Source organism: Sminthopsis crassicaudata, chromosome 2, assembly GCF_048593235.1.
Source record: "Sminthopsis crassicaudata isolate SCR6 chromosome 2, ASM4859323v1, whole genome shotgun sequence".
Classification (NCBI taxonomy): Eukaryota; Metazoa; Chordata; class Mammalia; order Dasyuromorphia; family Dasyuridae; genus Sminthopsis; species Sminthopsis crassicaudata.
In genome coordinates, this window is record NC_133618.1 from 517,305,614 (window position 1) to 517,326,459 (window position 20,846).

The window sequence follows — 20,846 nt, forward strand, 5'->3', positions numbered from 1 at the left end:
TTGACAGATAAATTCCCAAATACTTTAGATTATCAACAGTTATTTTAAATGGAATTTCTCTTTTTATCTCTTGCTGTTGGATTTTGTTAGTGATGTATAAGAATGCTGATGATTTATGTGGATTTAATTTGTATCCTGCAACTTTTCTGAAGTTGTGGATTATTGCTAATAGTTTTTTTAGTTGATTATCTGGGGTTCTCTAAGTATACTATCATATCATCTGCAAAGAGTGATAATTTGGTTTCATCATTACCTACTAATTACCTACTAATTCCTTTATTCTCTTTTTCTTCTCTTATGACTAAAGCTAGCATTTCTAATACAATATTGAATAGCAATGGTAATAGTGGACAACTTTGTTTCACCCAGATCTTGAGAATTGTTTTAGTTTATCCCCATTACATATGATGCTTGCTAGTGGTTTTAAATAGATGCTACTGATTATTTTAAGGAAAAGTCCACTTATTCCTATACTCTCTAGTGTTTTTAATAGGAATGGGTGTTGGGTTTTATCAACTGCTTTTTCTGCATCTATTGAGATAATCATATTTTTTTTGTTAATTTGGTTATTGATATAGTAAATTATGTTAATAATATTCCTAATATTGAACCAGCCCTGCATTTCTGGTATAAATCCTACTTGGTCATAGTGTATTATCCTGGGGATGATTTTCTTTAATCTTTTTGCTAATGTTTTATTTAAGATTGTAGCATCAATATTCATCAGGGAGATTGGTCTATAATTTTCTTTCTCTGTTTTTATCCTACCTAGTTTAGTATCAGTACCATGTCTGTATCATAAAAGGAGTTTGATAGGTGTCTTTCATTCCCTATTTTTTCAAATTGTTTATATGGTATTGGAGTTAATTGTTCTTTAAATGTTTGGTAGAATTCACATATAAATTCATCTTATCTTGGGGATTTTTTCTTAGGGAGTTGATTAATAGCTTGTTCTATTTCTTTTTCTAAAATAGGACTACTTAAGTAATTTATTTCCTCTTCTATTAATCTGGGCAATCTATATTTTTGTAGATATTCCTCCATTTCACTTAGGTTATCAAATTTATTGGCATAAAGTTGGACAAAGTAATTCTTGATAATTGTTCTAGTTTCTTCTTCATTGGTGGATAGTTCTCGCTTTTCATTTTTGAAACTTAACAATTTGATTTTCCTCTTTCCTTTTTCTAATCTAATTAACTAAAAGTTTATCTATTTTGTTGGTTTTTTTATAAAACCAACTCTTAGTTTTATTTATTAATTCAATAGTTTTATTTTAGTTTCAATTTTATTGATCTCTCCAATTTGGTTTTGGATTGGGGTTTTTAAATTATATTTTTTTCTACTTTTTAAAATTGTATGCTCAATTCATTGATCTGTTCTTTCCCCACTTTGTTGATGTAAGAATTTCAGGAAATACATTTTCCCCAAATACTGTTTTGGCTGTATCCTGAAAATTTTGACATGCTGTCTCATGTTGTCATTATCTTTAATAAAATTGATTTTTTTCTATAATTTTTTTCTTTCACCCATTTATTTTTTAGGGTGAGATTACTTGATTTCCAACTATTTTTAAATCTATATTTCTACTGCTCTTTGATTAGTATAATTTTATTGAATTATAAACCTGAAAAGAATATACTTAATATTTTTGTCTTTCTACATTTGATTTTGAGATTTTTATGTCTTATAGACAATTTTTGTGTAGGTTCCATATGCTGCTGAGAAAAAGGTATATTCCTTTCTGTTCCTATTCAGTTTTCTCCAAAGGTTTGTCATATGTAACTCTTGTAATATTCTTTTTATCTCTTTCTTCTTTTTTTTTTTTTTTGGATTTATGGAGTTCTGAGAAGGGATGATTGCGATCTGTTACTAGGATACTTTTTACTGTCTGTTTCTTCTTCTAACTCACTTAACTTCTCCTATAAGAATCTGAATGCTATGTCAGTTATTATGATTAGTATTGATATTGCTTCATTATCAATAGTATCCTTTAGCAAGATGTTGTTTCCTTCCTTATCTTTTTTAATTAGGTCTATTTTCACTTTCACTTTGGCTGAGATCAGAAATGCTACCCCTCCTTTCTTTACTTCCGATGAAGCATAATAGATTTTGTTCCAGCACTTTACCTTTCCTCTGTATGTGTCTCTCTGCTTCAAGTGTGTTGTTTGTAAACAACACATTGTAGAATTCTGTCTGTTGATCCATTCTGCTATCTGCTTCCATTTTATGGGAGAGTTCATCCTATTTACATCACAATTATGATTACTAACTTTGTATTTCCTACAAGCCTATGTTTCCTTCTGTTTGTCATATTTCTCCTTTCACCCTTTCCTTTGTGTTTTCCTTCTGTCTACCACTTCCTTTAATCTGTCTCCTCCCCACCTCCCATCTGTCAACTGTTTCTCTCTTTATTTAATCTCTTTCTCCCATACTTCTCTATATAGTAAAAAGAGATTTTTATAATTCAACTAATTATGTATATTATTCCCTCTCTGAGCCAATATTGATGAGAGTAAAATAGAAGCAATGCTTATCGCCCATCCTCCCATCTTTGCCTCCAGTATAACAGGTCTTTTGTACCTTTTCATGTGAAATAATTCATACCATTCTACCTTTCCCTTCCTTCTGTACCCAGTTTATTCTTTCTCATGCAATAATTGTTTCTGTTCCCTCAATTTCATCTTATACTTATACTTTCTATTCATTTTTTTAAGAATTACAAGTATCATCTTCCCATGCAGGGATGTAAACAGTTTTGCTCTATTGAATGCCTAATGTTTTCTTGCCCCTTTTTATCTGTTTATAATTCTCTTGAAATAGAAGTCAAATTTTGGGTTTTATTCCAAGTTTCTCTTTTTGAAAGTTTAAAATTCCTCTATTTTGTTGAATAATCATTATTTTCCTTTGATGTACTATGCTTCATTTTGTAGAATAAATGATTCTTGGTTGTAATCCTAGCTCCTTTGCAGAATATCATTATTTCATGACCTCCTATCTTTTAATGTTGCAGCTGTCAAGTTCTTTGTAATCCTGAGTATAGCTCCCCAATATTTGAATTGTTTCTTTCTGGCCACTTGCATTATTTTTCTTAACCTGATAGTCTGGAATTTGAGTACAATGTTTCTTGGAGTTTTATTTTAGGTTCTCTTTCCTGAGGTAATCGGAGGATTCTTTCAATGCCTGTTTCTTTTTCTAGTTCCAGGATATTTAAGCAGTTTCCCTTGATAATTTCTTGAAAAACAAGGAGGTGATTCAGGCCAGTTCTAATAGACTTATGATGGAGAGCCATCTGCAACCAGGAAGAGGATTATGAGGATTGGCTGTGGATCATAACATAGTATTTTCACTTTTTTGTTGTTATTTCCTTGCTATTTTTTCTTTCTCTTTGTCCTTTTTGATCTGATTTTTCTTGTGCAACAAAATAAATGTAGAAATATTTCTAGAAGAATTGCACATGTTTAACCTATATTGAATTACTTGCTTCCTAGGGGAAGGCAGTGAGGGAAAGGAGAAAGAAAAATTTGGAACACAAGTTTTTGCAAGGTGAATGTTGAAAACTATCTTTTCATTTATTTTGAAAATAAAAAGCTATTGACTTCTGGCCAAGAAGGCAGAGAGGACACACACATCTATCTAAGCTCCTTCTTGCTCTCAGAATACTTTATTTCATGACAAGGCCTTGGAATTAGGGCTTGAATGAAAAACCCACAAATACATTACCAACAGAATATGTTCTCAAAATTCACCCAAAAAGGTCATTTTTGCTTGAGGGCAGGAATGGTTAGACCAGGCACAAACTGCAGGCAGGCAGCGAGAGCATTGCTGGCAGGGAGAGCACAACAGGCAGCTAACACTGAGCAGACCAGAGTGGGGTGGAGTATGATCTCAGCCAGCAGAAAATCTGCAGGGAGAACTTTATCACAATGTGGGTACTTTGCCTTGGCAGCAAGCCAGTAGATCAGCAGAGAAGCTGTAAACACAGAAGGTAAAGACTATAACCCCAAATAGCTAGAGTTTCCTGTGACCTGGCCACCCCCACCCAGAGTGTCTCAGAATGCTCTCAAAGTCTCAGAGCACAGATGCAGCTCAGCCACAGTGTAGCCATTGCCATCCTGCTAGTGCATCACTGCTGCCTCCTGCAGTGTATAGAGGAAGCTCAGTAATACCATCCACCCCCAACTCCCACAAAAATAGACTGCATTTGCTTTTTTTATTAGTTTGTTTTCTTTGATTCTTCTTTGACAAAATGAGCAAAAAATTAAAGCGCACTCTAACAATAGATAACTTCTATATGGATAGAGAGCAGACTTCAAATCCTGAGGAGACTAAAAACATATTGTCTCCAGATGAATCTCCAAAGGGGGATATGATCTGATCCTCAATACACAAGAATATAATAGAAGAAATTAAAAAGGCTCTCACAAGAGAACTAGAAGAAAATTGGGAAAAAGAAAGGGAAGCTTGGCAAAAGACTCTGGATAAGTCATCCCACTCATTTAAATGTAGAGTGATAAAGAAATCAAATGCTTGAAAAACAGAATTATTGAATTGGAAAAAAAATAGCTCTCTAAAAAATAAAATTGGTGAAATAGAAAAAAAATCCATACAACAAAACAACTCACTTAAAAACTCAATTGAACAATTAGAAAAAGACATTTTAAAAAGTAAATGAAGAAAATAATTCATTAAAAATCAGAATTGAACAAATGGAATTGAACGACTTGAGGAGACACCAAGAATCAAAACCAAAAAACAAAAAAAAAAAAAAGAAAAAAAAAAAAAAAAGAAAGAAAGAAAAGAAAGAAACAATGGGGGAAAATGTTAAATAACTATTTGGGAAAACAACAGACCTAGAAAATAGATCTAGGAGAGATAATCTGAGAATTATTGGATTTTCTGAAAAATATGATGAAAAAAAGTGCATAGATACTATTTTCCAGGAAATTATCAGAGAACTGCCCAGGTGTTATAGAAACAGAGGGTAAAATAGACACTAAAAGAATTCATCGGTCACCTACTGAAAGGGACCCTAAAATCAAAACTCCAAGAAATATTGTGGCTAAATTCCAGTATTATCAGACCAAGGAAAAAAATACTACAAGCAGCTAGAGAAAAAACAGTTCAAATATAGAGGAGCCACAATAAGGATTACTCAGTATCTACCAGTATCCACATTAAAGGATCAAAGGGCCTGGAATCTGATATTCCGAAAGGCCAAGGAACTTGGTATGCAACCAAGAATAACTTATCCAGACAAAATGAACATTATTGTCCAGGGAAGAAGATGGTCATTCAGTGAAATAGGTGAATTTCATCAATTTCTGATGGAATAAACAGAACTAAACAAAAAGTTTGATCTCCAAATATAGGAATCAAGAGAAACATAAAAAGGTAAAAAGAAATCTTGGGAACAGTATATCTATTATAAACATACATAAAGAGCACATGCATAATTTGTTCTAGAAATTAGAGGTGGAAAGGAAATTGTACCAGAAAAAGGGTAAAGTGGGGGTACTACATCTCATGAAGGGGCAAAGGAAGCCTATTATATCTGAGAGAAAGAAGGGTGGGGGGATGAACACAGTGTGTACCTTACTTTCATCAGAATGGGCTTAAGGAGAAAAATATTAGAAATATTTGATTTATGGTGAAACTTCTCCCACCTCATTAAAAAGTGGGAGGGGAAAAGTGAAAAGGGAAGTAAGATAAGTGGAAAGGAATACAAAAATCATGAGGAAAAGGGATAAGAAAGGGGGAAGAACTCTAAGCTGGGGGTAGGGATCCTAAAAAGGAAGGGCTGTGAGAAGCAAGTGGTACTCACAAGATTAATACTGGGGAGGTATGTAAGGGAGAAGGAAAGGAGAAAACCATAAGCAGGGGTTAATAAGATGGCAAGTAATACAGAACTAGTAATTTTAACCATAAATATGAATGGGGTAAACTCCCCCATAAAGAGGAAGCGGTTAGCAGACTGGATTAAAAGCCAGAATCCCACAATATGTCCTTTACAGGAAACACACTTGAAGCAGGATGAGACATACTGAGGAAAGGTAAAAGGTTGGAGTAGACTCTACTGTGCTTCAGGTGAAGTAAAACAAAAAAGCAGGAGTAGCCATCCTGATCTTAGGTAAAGCAAAACCAAAAACTGATCTAATTAAAAGAGATAAGGAAGGGCACTATATCTTGCTAAAGGGTAGCATAGATAATGAAGCAATATCAATATTAAACATATATACACCAAGTAGTATAGCATCTAAATTCTTAAAAGAGAAATTAAAAGAGTTGCAAGAAGAAATTGACAGCAAAACTATAATAGTGGGAGATCTCAACCTTGCACTCTCAGAATTAGATAAATTAAACCACAAAATAAATAAGAAAGAAGTCAAAGAGGTAAATAGAATACTAGAAAAGTTAGGTATGATAGATCTTTGGAGAAAACTAAATGGAGCCAGAAAGGAGTACACTTTCTTCTCAGCAGTTCACAGAACCTATATAAAAACTGACCATTTATTAGGACATAAAAACTTCAAATTCAAATGCAATAAGGCAGAATAGTAAATGCATCCTTTTCAGACAATGATGAAATGAAAATTACATTCATTAAAAAGCCAGGGGAAAATAAACCAAAAATAATTGGAAACTAAATAATCTCATACTAAAGAATGATTGAGTGAAACATCAAATCATAGCCATAATAACTTTACCCAAGAAAATGACAATAATGAGCCATCATACCAAAATGTGTGGGGTACAGCCAAAGAGGTAATAAGGGGAAATTTTATATCTCTAGAGGCCTACTTACATAAAATAGAGAAAGAGAAGGTCAATGAATTGGGCTTGCAACTAAAAATGCTAGAAAAGGAACAAATTAAAATCCCCAGTCAAACACTAAACTTGAAATTTTAAAAATAAAAGGTGAGATTAATAAAATTTAAAGTTAAAAAAAAAACTATTGAATTAATTAATAAAACTAAGAGTTGGTTCTATGAAAAAAGCAACAAGTTAGATAAATCCTTAGTAAATCTGATTAAAAAAAGGAAAGAAGAAAAATCAAATTGTTAGTCTTACAAATGAAAAGGGAGAACTAGCCACTAATGGAGAAGAAATTGGGGCAATAATTAGGAGTTACTTTGCCCAACATTATGCCAATAATTTTGATAACTTAAATAAGTGGAAGAACACCTTCAAAAATATAGCTTCCCCAGATTAACAGAGGAAGAAGTAAATTGGTTAAACAGTCCCATCTTAGAAAAAGAAATGGAACAAGCTATTAATCAATTCCCTAAGAAAAAATCCCCAAGACCAGATGGGTTTACATGAAAATTCTACCAAATATTTAAAGAACAATTAACCCCAATGTTATATAAACTATTTTTAAAAATAGGGATTGAAGGAGCCCTACCAATTTTTTTTTTTTATGACACAGACATGGTACTGGTACGTAGACCAGGTAGGTTGAAAACAGAGAATTAAAATTATAAACGAATCCCCCTAATGAATATTGATGCTACAATCTTAAATAAAACATTAGCAAAAAGATTAAAGAAAATCATCCCCAGGATAATACACTATGACCAAGTAGGATTTATACCAGGAATGTAGGGCTGGTTCAATATTAGGAAAACTATTAGCATAATTGATTATATTAATAACCAAATTTACAAAAACCATATGATCATCTCAATAAATACAAGAAAACCATTTGATAAAAGCCAACATCCATTCCTAATAAAAACACTTGAGAGTATAGGAATAAATGGACTTTTCCTTAAAATAGTCAGGAGCATCTATTTAAACCCATCAGTAAGCATCATATGTAATGGGGATAAACTGGAACCATTCCCAGTAAAATAAGGCGTGAAAGAAGGTGGCCCAATATCACCATTATTATTCAATATTGTATTAGAAATGTTAGCCTTAGCAATAAGAGTTGAGAAAGAGATTAAAGGAATTAGAATAGGTAATGAGGAAACCAAATTATCACTCTTTGGAGATGATATGATGGTATACCTTAGAGAACCCCAGAGATTCTACTAAAAAACTATTAGAAATAATTCACAACTTTATCAAAATTGAAGGATACAAAATAAATCCACATAAATCCTCAGCATTTTTATACATCACTTACAAAATCCAACAGCAAGAGATACAAAGAAAATTCTATTCAAAATAATTGTTGATAGCATAAAATATTTGGGAAATATTTGCCAAAGGAAAGTCAGGAATTACATGAGCAAAATTACAAAACACTTTCCACACAAATAAAGTCAGATTTAAATAATTGGAAAAATATTAAGTGCTATTGGATAGGCTGAGCAAATATAATAAAGATGACAATACTACCTAAACTAATCTATTTATTTAGTGCTATACCAATCAGACTCCCAAGAAACTATTTTAATGACCTAGAAAAAATAGCAACAAAATTCATCTGAAAGAGCAAAAGGTCAAGAATTTCAAGGGAATTAATGAAAAAAAAAATCAAATGAAGGTGGTATAGCTGTACCTGATCTAAAGCTATATTATGAAGCGGCAGTCTCCAAAACCATTTGGTATTGGCCAAGAAATAGAGTAATTGATCAGTGTAATAGGTTGGGTTAACAGGACAAAATAGTCAATAATTATAGCAATCTAGTGTTTGACAAAGCTAAAGATCCCAACTTTGGAGATAAGAATTCAGTATTTGACAAAAACTCCTGGGAAAACTGGAAATTAGTATGGCAGAAACTAGGTATGGGCCCACACTTAACACTGTACACCAAGATAAGATCAAAATGGGTCCAATTTAGGCATAAAGAACAAGATTATAAATAAATTAGAGGAACATAGGATAGTTTACCTCTCAGACTTGTGGAGTAGGAAGGATTTGTGACTAAAGAACTAGAGATCATTACCGATCACAAAATAGAAAATTGTGATTATATCAAATTGAAAAGTTTTTGAACTAATGAAAACAAGATTAGAAGGGAAGTAATAAACTTGGAAAACATTTTTTAAAGTCAAAGGTTCTGATAAAGGCTTCATTTCCAAAATATAGAGAGAATTGACTCTAATTTATAAGAAATCAAGCCATTCTCCAATTGACAAATGGCCAAAGGCTATGAACAGACAATTTTCAAATGATGAAATTGAAACTATTTCCACTCATATGAAAGAGTGTTCCAAATAACTATTGATCAAAGAAATGCAAATTAAGACAACTCTGCATGTAGAGAGGCTTGGAAAGACTTACATGCAAATTGATGCTGAGTGAAATGAGCAGAATCAGGAGATCATTATACACTTCAACAACAATACTGTATGAGGACGTATTCTGATGGAAGTGGATATCTTTGACAAAGAGAAGATCTAATTCAATTCCAATTGACCAATGATGGATAGAATCAGCTATACCCAGAGAAAGAACACTGGGAAATAAATGTGGACTACTTGCATTTTGTTCCCAGGTTATTTTTACCTTCTGAGTCCAATTCTTCTTGTGCAAATAGAGAACTGTATGGTTCTGCATACATATGTTGTATCTAGGATATACTATAACATATTTAAGATGTATAAGACTGCCTGCCATCTAGGGAAGGGAGTGAAAGGAGGGAAGGGAAAAGTTGAAACAGAAGTGAGTACAAGGGATAATGTTGTAAAAAAAAATCACTTATGCATATGTTCTGTCAATAAAAAGTTATAATTTTTAAAAATAAAATAAAAAGTATTATAAAAATCATTTTTAAAAGCTTTTACTAAAAAAAAAGTTAATTTCTTGAAAGAAGCTGTCCAGGTTATCCTTTTGATTATGGCTTTCAGTTAGTACAATGGTTAGGCTATTTTCTCTCCTGGATCTATTTTCCAGGTTTGTTGCTTTTCCTCTGAGCTATTTTACATTTTCTTCTAATTTTTTAAATTATTTTGAATTTGTTTGATTAATTCTTAATGTCTCATAGAATCATTCCCCAATTCTAACTTTTAAAGAATTATTTTCTTCAATTCATTTTTCTACTTTCTATGCTTTTTTGGCCAGTTCTAATATGTAAATAATTGTTTTCTTTTTCCAAGTTATTGACTCTTTTTTCCCACAATTATCTTGCATATTTCTCATTTCTCTTCCTGATTTCTCTTTTACCTCACTTATATGATTTTTCATTTTCTTTTTGAGCACTTCTACAAGTTCTTTCTCACTTGAGACCACTTCCCACTTTTCTTTGGGATTTTGCCCATAGGAGTTATCCTCTTCTGATTTTACATCTTGCTCTTTCCTGTCAACATAACTTCCTATGGTGAGAATTGTTTTTGTTATTGGTTTTTGCTCATCTTTTTTGGCCTTTTTTTCCTATCTTATGAATTTGAGCTCTGTTCCAAGGAGAAAATGGCACTATTTCAGGCTCATTGTATCAGAGATTATAAGTACTAACTGTTTACCTGGTGCTACACTGTTACCCTGGCAATCCTTGTGTCTGATGCTAAGGAAAAAGGGTGCAGTGGGGCTGGCAGGTGTTGCTGGAGGCCATAGATATTTTGCTGCTTACCTGATGCTGAGTCTGTCTTAGCCGTAGTGACTGACATGTACTGAGTGAGGGCAGTGGGGTATTTCTGTATTTCCGTAAAGCTACACTGAAGCAGGTGGAAGTCTGCTGCTTTTTGCCAGGGACTACTTTGAAGTTAGCAGCAGTTCTTAGTGCCAAAATCTGCCAGTTTCCCTGTCCATGCTGAAGCATATGGGAGATCCTGCTGGTGGTGTTTGCCTTTTCTACTGCCCAGGAGTTCAGAATCTACTACTGCTTTGCTGAGAGGGGTGGGCTTGCTGCTGGCTTTCTGGAATGCTTGCTGTCCTGGATTGCACTCCCTTATTACTTGAGTAACTCAAACCTTCCTGCCAATATTCCAAGTTTCTTGAACTCAAAGATTGTTAAATTGTATCTTTTTGCTGTATCTGCTAGTCCAGAATTTGTTTGAGGGCACTATTTTATGGATGCTTGGAGATGAATATGAGAAAGAACAGGTGATTTACTGCTTATTCTGCCATCTTGGCTCTTGAAAGTAATTCTCATTTCTGACTTTTTCATTCTAAGAACTCACCCCTTTAGACCTCAGAAGATTCTGTACATTCTAGTATAAAGGAGAAGTGATTTGATTCCCTTTCGATGTCCAGATAATGTAGTCATAGGATATAATCAGAGATGATGAAGTATTCATGTGTTAAGAAAATGTAAACACCCTGTTATACCTTTACTACACTGCCTCAATTTCCAAACTGATAGATAGGGATATCCTCTACTGGTTGGCATTGCATTAATTAATAATATGCCTCATGGGGCAACTAGGTGATGTAGTGGATTGAATACCAGCCCTGAAGTCAGGTGCTTCAATTCAGGAACACCTGAATTCAAATCTGCCCTCAGACACTTAACACTTTCTGTCTGTGTGACCCTGGGCAAGTCACTTAATCCCAATAATAATAGTAATAATAGTAATGATAATAATAATAATAATATGCCTCATGGTCTGAGTTAAGGATCAAGAGTAAGAAAAATCTCCTATTCCTCTTCCCCCTAGCAATTCTTTCTTGGGGGCAGGTTCTGCCTCCACTCCTGACCTGAACTGAATTGTCACTCTCATACGGTTACCTTTTATTTTTATTGCTCTATCCAATGATGGTCCCTTCTAATGAAATTAGAGAGGTGTTTATAGCTTGTTAACACATTAACACCTCTGTTAAAAATCATGATCTGTTATTATATCTTGAGAATCTCTCTAGTGATTTGAGAAAGACCCCAAATTACCTTTTCTTATACAAGGAATCTAATTCATATTCACCTTATCCAGTTCTAGATTCCATAGCTTTTGATATTTCCAGACCTTTGTCTTAATAGACCAAAGAGTCCTGAGCATTTAAGTCTATTCTAATATCACAGTTTTCTCTGTCCTTAACTACTTTAGTTGCTCCTTTGATGCTCTTAGTTCTATCTTGTCTTTCTTTAAAATGGATGACTAAAATTGCATACCATCTTCCAGACTTGGGCACAATATGGTTTTATGCAAAGGAAGAATAACCTTTTCTAGTTTATTGCTAAGTACTCTTTTTGATGGTGTTAAATATTGTGTTGTGTTTTGTTTTTTAACTACAACAACATATTGGGTAAATCCCTTTTGAACAATTAAAATTTTATTAATTCTGTATTTTCCTAATGCTACTTTAAATATAAAATAAAATCATTAGAGCTGGATAAGATAGGAGAGTCTGTTTTCTGACAGCATGGACTTTTGTGGAATAGCAGCAACTTTAAATCCTGTAAGTAGTATTTTCCAAGTCTGGAATTTTTCTGAGAGGAGTATCTCCCAATTTCAGTGCATTTAAAATTAATGTGAGTACTATTTGCATTGCTACAGATCACTATAAAGCCATAGATTTTTTAACTCAAATAATTGTCCACATCTTTCTCTCTACATACTTCCATATGGGATCCATGAATATGCTAGAGGCCTTCTTTGGGTCCTTTTCGTATTTATCAGTGAAACATTTCTTTGATAGTTCATCTGAGGGAAAAGGGAGTAAAGCCTGGGACTGGGGGTGCTGAATGAGCAGGTAAATTGGTCAGACAGAAAATACTAGCTTTTAAAATGATGAACTACCAATTAATCAGCCATTGGCTTTTAAAGTAAAGCTTTCATCTTTGACTCACAGATACTATTTCATTAAAACCACAAGAGGAAGAAAATGACATAGTCTTTATTATTCAAGTTTTGAGAAAACATTTATAGTCAAGGAAGGAGTTTCATAGTGGAGCAAATTTTTTTTGCAATTTTTTAAATGAAGAAAAAAGATCTATCAACACTGTTTTTCTTGATTTTGAAAAGAACTGCCACAAGGAAAAGTCAGTGCTGGGAAAAGAAATTAAGCTTCCTGAAAAGTGTTATACTCCAAGGGATCAAAGGAGGTAAGAGTTGAAATGACATTTTTCTCGTTGTCCACTTTACCTGTGTGATTCAACTCTAAATCATTAATTCAAGCCTGAAAATCTAGATAATTCTAAAGGAACAAATATTAAGTAAATACTTAGCATAGTATCCCAAAAAATAACAACAGGAGATTAAATCTATTAAAATATACATCTGCAGACATGTCAGTATGCAAATTGCTTTTAGAATTGGGAGAAGGGGGAAACTGTACAGTAATTCTACTGGGTATTTTTTTGTAAAAGAAAATCTTTATGTTTATAACTGGGCTGGTGTGAATTACAGTACATTTCAAATACAGAAATGAAAGAATATTCTTCTGTTGTTCCAGGTCAGTGAGTGACATGTCCTTTATTTAGTGTGTGTCCCTAAATTCTATGATTTATGAATAATTCAGACTGAAGATATTGCTTATTTTTTCTCAGTTGAATTTGGCAGTTTTCCACTTCTTTCTTTCTTATAAAGACATAGCCCACCTTTCTTGGAATGAGGCAAAGGAATGGTAATATTTGGTGTAATGGTAGTTTTGAACAATGTTAAGGAGTTGACTAAGAGTCCAGGATTTCCCAAATGGTTGTTATTTAAGTCTTTGCATTCACTGCCAAAGCTACTCTGGTGGCCTGGAGAAATTTCCCCTGGGAAAAAAAGGACCTGGATATAGAAATTGGCACTCTGTCTCATTAGTGGACTGCTACCTTGCTCAATTTTATTCTGTTATTTCATATGGAACTGTAACTTTATCAGTCTATGTAATTGCCAAGAACAGAATTCCTTATATTGCCACCCACTTCAACTTAGAGTTTTAAAATATTACTTGGGGTCTTTGAAGAGTAAATAGCTTTAGATGGTACAATAGATAAGAGTGCTGAGCCTGGAATCAGGAAGACTCATCTCCATGAGTTCAAATCCGCCTTCAGATACTTACTAGCTGTGAGACCCTAAGCCAAGTCATTTAACTCTGTTAGGCTCAGTTTACTCATCTATAAAATGAGCTGGAGAGAAAAGGAAATGGCACACTACTCCTGTACCTTTGCCAAGTAAACCCCAAATGGGATCACAATGAGTTGGACATGACTGAAAAATGACTGACCAGTGATCACACAGACAGTATACCTCAGAGCCAGTTCTTGAGCCCAGGTTTTCTTAACTCTGAAGCCAGACTGCTTCTCATACTGAAGTCATAATTATAACCTTAAGTATCACATATAAATAGCAGTGGAGAGAATTGAAGGATTAATGTAACAAAGATGGTAGCAGGATTTTCTAAAGATCCCATTGTTTTCCTCTTCTGAAAGAGATAAACATTTCCTTATTGACCATAGAACTCCCTATTATTTCTCTTGTATGGTACAAAGAAATTGTTTAAAAGAAGATTAGAAACTATCTTGTTCTGCCTCTCCAGGAGTTCCAAACTATTCAAACAACAATGCTCTACTAGATTGATGGAAAAGGTAATTATATTCTCTGCCCTCTCCTCCCTAAAGTCCCTTCAGGGTAAGCTAGCAACCTCCAATTCTTTCCCTTGTATTTTTCTCTGTATTCCCTTTTCCCTATGGATGGCAACTGAGAGAGGCTCTCTCTTTGCCATCATCTCTCTCTCTCTTTTCTACTCAGGAAGTGGATAGAAAAAAAGACTAGTTGAAGAAAGAAAGGAACCTTGATTTTTGGAAATTCTGTCCCTTCTATTTTTACCCTCTCAGATATGGATTGTAGTTACTTCTCCCAAGGATGGGAGAGAGGTGGATTTTCCACCCTCTAAATTTGGAATTGGCTAGGGTAAATAGTCCCTGGATGATATCAGGAAAATGAAATCTCTTCTGGTTGTGTTATTCTTCTGCCTGACTATAATATATTATAAAGTTTTGAATGCAAAGTAATTATTTGGTTGAGCTAATATTCTCTCTCTCTCTCTCTCTCTCTCTCTCTCTCTCTCTCTCTCTCTCTCTCTCTCTGTGTGTGTGTGTTTCTCTCTCTTTCACACACAAACACACACACACACACACACACACCACATCTGTATGTATTTTGTTTGTATGTTCTTTCCCATTACACTTTGAGCAGGGAGTTTTTGTTTCCTTTTTTTTTTCAGTTGGAGGTTTTTGCTAATTTAATCAGGTCAGACTTACAAGTCTATTATTTTCAAAATATTGTGTATCTAAATTCACAAATAGCTTTTACTATAATTTTTGTTTTAAAACAGATCATTCAATCTATTAAATACTTAATTTTTGCAATGTTTTTTTTCTTTTTCTTTTAGCACCCAAAAGATGCCAACAACTTATTTTAAATAACACCATGCATTCAGTAGAAACAGAAAAAGCAAGATGATTGATAACTTAGCATACTCATTGACTCATAAGCATAAACACTGGTTGCTTGCTTCTATCAATTTTTTCTAGTCTCTTATACATGAGCCTGGCAAAAATTTCAGGCAGAAGATCGCAATACAATACTAATTTTTCTTCCCTATTTCCCTAATGCCTTTGATTATGTCCAATCTCTTATCTTTGTATTTCTACATAGAATATAAGTAGTATCATATATGGTATCTCTTCAGTTTCTATGTATAGGTCTCTGTATAGAGGTCAGAAATGAATTAGGTAAATTCCAAATGATTGTATTTAATCTCATGATTATTCATGTTGATCACTTAGCTCCTTTGTCTTCTAGGTTATTAGTGTCTTGTTTTCCAGGCAATTGTCCATTTTTTTTTATATTTAACATTTATGAGCAGCACTACTTAAACACATATCATCAGCCTCAGTACTTTAAATACTAGTATGGCTTGCTTGTCTACATTTTTTTAAATTTTCCTTTAATTTTTTTTAATACTCTAAACTTTTTTGTAGGTGTGACTCCTACACCTCTTCACTCAGGCTCAGTCCTTTACCTCAGTATTATTTAGTAATAGAAATGAAAAAGTTGTTTTAAATTGTCTGTATATATTTCCTCATCTAGTGTTAATGGGAACTGCTGCTGTAAGTCCTTTTTTCATCGATAGGTGTAACCAGGGTACTGAGTGAATGGCACATTTCTTAATTCGTTATTTCCATATACTGTAGTAAATGCAATATTGAAAAAAATGATACAGGTGTGGACACATCTGTAAATTACAATTGCAACTCCTTTGTCAAGGGTAAAAAAATCATCAATGAGCTTTGTCACAGGTTGTTTGTCACAAGAATAACTGTATCAAGAGGTTCCAACTCATTGAATCTTGCATTCCCATATGCCTGAACATCTGGAATACAAAGAAGTTGTGTTTATATGCTAATAGGCAAAACAGTGGTAATGACTTCTACCTACTAGAATTTCTTATCCATTTTCATTTTGATGTTTAAATTTTTCAAGAAAATACTTTAGACAAATCCTGATAAAAATTTGACGTCTACTTAGATTTATGGTTTATACCAAAATAAAGTTAAGTAGCTCTGAGGAAAATAGAGTTTAAATGTTTTCATAACCACAAATTTCTCCCCCCCCCCCTTTAGTTTAAGTCACTGCAGTAAACTAAAATTAAAAGATTTGTACTGGTTTTATTTTTAGTCAATAAATAAGAGTCATGTTTTCAGTGCTAATGCAATATCAACTTTATTTCTCTGTCTGTCCCTGATGTCAATTTTTGGAAAGGCAAATAAATATCACTTACCAAGAGATAACAAGTACAAAGTCACAACTGATTCAACTTCTCAAGCATTATTAAGCATCTCAACAACAAAAAAAAAAAATATATATCATCCCTCTTAGGTTATCCCCATTATCCCTCAAACTATGGGTTTATGTTTCCATAGAATTCTTAGACACTACCTGGACCTTGGAACTCTATTTTCCAATATCTCTTCTTTGCTTTTAGAAATACAGATTGAGAGATTAAAAGAGCTAGAGAAATTGCCTAGTACAACTACTTTTTTTACCATTGAGTAAATTGGGAACCAGAGAGGTAAAATTTCTTGTTCCAGATCAAACAGTAAATATGATGGGGAGGAATTGAATGCAATCAGGTCCCCTGACTTCCTAAGTCAGCACTCTTTCCACCCTGACACAGTTCAGTTGCCTGAGCTGCTTGCTCATTGAAATAGAGTCTCCCACCCTCTTCAAGAATCATAGGATAAAATTTAAAGTTGAAAGAGACCTTAAAACATGTCTATTCCCCCTTCCTGTACAAAGAAGACTCATATTCTGGTTTTATCTCCTCCTCCCCAGGCAATATATTATCACTGGTTATTGTCTAGGTACTCTATAGAATATTAGCGTTATAAAGGATCTTGATGCTTCCCTGTTCTAGCTCCTTCTTTTACATCAGAAATCTGGACTCAAGAGAAATAAAAATTTTGTCCAAGGTCATATGACTAGCTAGTGACAGGGTTAGAAGCAGAACTTATATCTTCTGCCTAGAAAAATGTTTTTTTTTTTCCCCCCTACACCACACTGCCGAAGAAGTATGCCAGCTAAAAGGCTAGTTCCGTTGTCCCATTCCCATAGAGTATGTCAAGACAGTCAGTGTTTTCTAGAGTTTAATAACTCATTCCTCTTGCCAACAAAATTAAGCATCTATTGGGTACATAATGCTTTACTATGTTCCAGGGAAAGACACAAAAACAATACCTTTCTAGTTGTTGACATTATGGAACTTAAACTCTTGTTGCAAGTACAGGATATATACATATACATGTACATACATTATATAACTATACATACAAAATGTTAAACCTTTAGATCAATAAGCCTTCAGTACATATAGAAAAGATTCATAGGAATCTACCAATAGCAATGCTCTAAATTGTATTATGTGTACCATGCTCTTCTTTTAAAGTATATAGTAAACTAAATGTATAGTTTTCAAAGTTTTCCAGTTTGTAATTTTTTTTCTGGACTTCCTTCTCTTCTCTTTGCATTCATACACACACAAACATTGAAAAAGTAAGAAAACAAAACCCTTGTAACAAATATGCAGCATAAGCATAAGAAATCTGTATTTCTGGATATATCTGAATGTATAAGTAATATCTGGCATCTTGAATCTATCACTTCTCTATCAAGGGTTGGCTTGCTGAGCTTTTTTTGAAAGAAAAAAAAAGTTAATCTGCACCTTATGTCTTCATTTTCTCTCTATTAATCTAACCCTAAATAGGTTCTGGCTTTGGTCCCAACTAATGCACTGTAATTCTCCTCTCAATTGACTTTTTAAGTTACTAAATCCAATGATATATTTTCTACTCTCATTCTCCTAGATCTCTCTTTAGTTATTGACACATTTTTAAAAACCACTTCTTTGTGAAACCACTCTCCCTTTTTACTTTACTTTTTTTCTACTTTTTTATTCCACCTCCATTTTTTGTTATTTTCTCATCTCCTTCCTCTCCTCTTTAAGTATGTTCCTTAAGCATTCATCCTAGGTTCTTAAATTTCCTCTGTCTATATTCTCCCTTGGCAATTACCTTCTTTCCCATTGGTTCAAACCCCTATTCAGATGACTCCCAAATCTGTTTCTTCAGCCCTGACTTCTTTTAAAAACTCTAGAGTCAAAACTTGATCTATAAAATATCTCCACATAGAAGTTCTATTAGCACCTAAAACACATTATGTCTCCAAGCTGAGTTGATTATTCTTCTCACTAAATTTGCTCCTACTTTCTGACCTCATTTCCTTCTCACTAAACCTGTTCCTACTTCTGACCCAAATTTCCCATACTTAATCCTTAGAGCCTTGTTTCACTATTTTTTTTTCATTCATTTCTCAAATAGTTGCAAAATGTTGTCAGTTTTATTTCTACTTCATCTCTTGAATGCATCTTCACTGTTCTGTTCCCAGATCCAGTACTCCAGTGAGGTCCACATTGCCACCCAATAGAACTGATGAAATAGTCTTTAATAGACATTCCAACACCTAGTCTATGTCCACTATAGTCTACCCTTAATTTCACTGCAATAATATGTCTTTGTTATTCAGTTATTTTGGTCAGTCCTTTTGGACTCCTTATGACTCCAATTAAGAATTTTTTGGTAAAGATACTGGAGTGTTTTACCATTTCCTTCTCCAGCTCATTTTACAGATAAGGAACTGAGGCGAACAGGGCTAAGTGATTTGCCTAGGGTCACACAGCTAGTGTCTGAAGCCAGATTTGAATTCAGGAAGATAAATCTTCCTGATTTCAGGCCCAGTGAAGCATGTAGCTTCTCCTAGCCTTAATATAATCATGTCATCATTTTTGCCCCATAAATAAAAGTAGATCTCTTTAGGAAACAGAATTCAAACTCCTTTGGCTGGCAAGAATCTTTACAATGTAGCACCATCCTACTTATCCAAAACTTATGTAATTCCCCATCTAAAGTTCAATTAATTTGAAATATTTTTTGTTCCTCAAAAAAATCTATGCTGATAACCTGGAGTCTGTTTAGTCATATAATACCCCCTGTGCTTCCAATGGGTTCTCTTTCCATTTTTGCCTACGGGATGCCAACCTGTTCTTTAAAACCAAGTTTAAATGGAACCTTCTCTACAAAACTATCCTTCATCTCTTCAAGAGTTAATGACCCTCACATTTCATTGTATTTCAAAAAAAAAACCATTTTATTTTGCAATTCAAATGCATTTATCATGCAATTGCTAATGCCTTCTTTCTTGTAGTACTTCATCCTTAATTACTATTTATATATATATATGTATATATATATATATACATATACACATATGCATTAAAGTTATATTTAAGCTGTATATATATATATATATATATATATATATATATATATATAAAATATGCATTTGTCTCCTCCATTTGAACATAAGCTTGTTAGAAGTAGAGATTGTTTCATTCTTTGTACTTGTGTTCTCAGCAATTAACACAGTACTTGATACATAATAGATACTTCATACTTAGTTACTAGTTTAGAGTTGCAATATTGTGAATTTTCAGCTTGGTATATGGATATAGAAATGTTTTGGAAGAATGCAAGGCTTCAAGTCTTTCTCTAATACATAGTGTCTATGGAATATTGGACAAATAAATGAACATTTTAGAGTTTTCTAGACAAATCTTTAAGAATGTAAGTTACCGAAAAAGTGCTATCATAGATTACTGAAGGAAGTTAACTCACCTGAGAGTTTCCTATACTGATGAAATATAAGATACAATTTCTAATCCTTTTTTTATCTGATTTAATGCTTTACTTACCTATAAGACTATAAACTCCTTGAGGGCAGCAACCATATCTTCTCTCAACTTTGTATATCTTACAATAATTAGTGCACTGCTTTGGATGCCATAAGTATTTAATAAATGTTTGTTGGATGAATGAACTGATATACAAATTAATATAATACAAAATAAAACACAAGGATGTAGGAGAAAACATATCTAGAAGTGATTAGGCTTGAACAGGGTTAATAATTGAGAATAAGTTAGAAGAAATGAATCTTTAGCAAGGTGTTAAAGATAAGAAACATGAATTATTGGAAAGGACACAAGGGATATCATTTCAGATGGGAGTTGTAGAACAGACAAAAGTTTTCACTCATGTATAAGCAAGTTGATGTGAGATGGATATCAAGAAGATTATCTTGGCTGAGAATGTATGTCCAGGAGTAGTGAAAAATGAGGTTGAGTAAGGCTGGCATTCCAAGGACACCAAGGCAAAGAAAGTTTGTACTTGACATGACTGGTAATAGGGATCCTCTGCGGGTCCTTGAGCATAGTAGTGAGATGATTAAAATGGTATCTGAAGAATGATTTTTTTATCAGCTCTGTAGAGGATGGATTGTTATAAAGGATAAGTAGGGAGGTTATGGCAATAATTCAAGCTTCTCTCATTGCCCATCATAGAAAGGGCAAGATGTTATATCTTATAAAATTTCAAAGTACATTAAATAATAGAAAGCAGTGAACAGGAAGCCAAGAGATT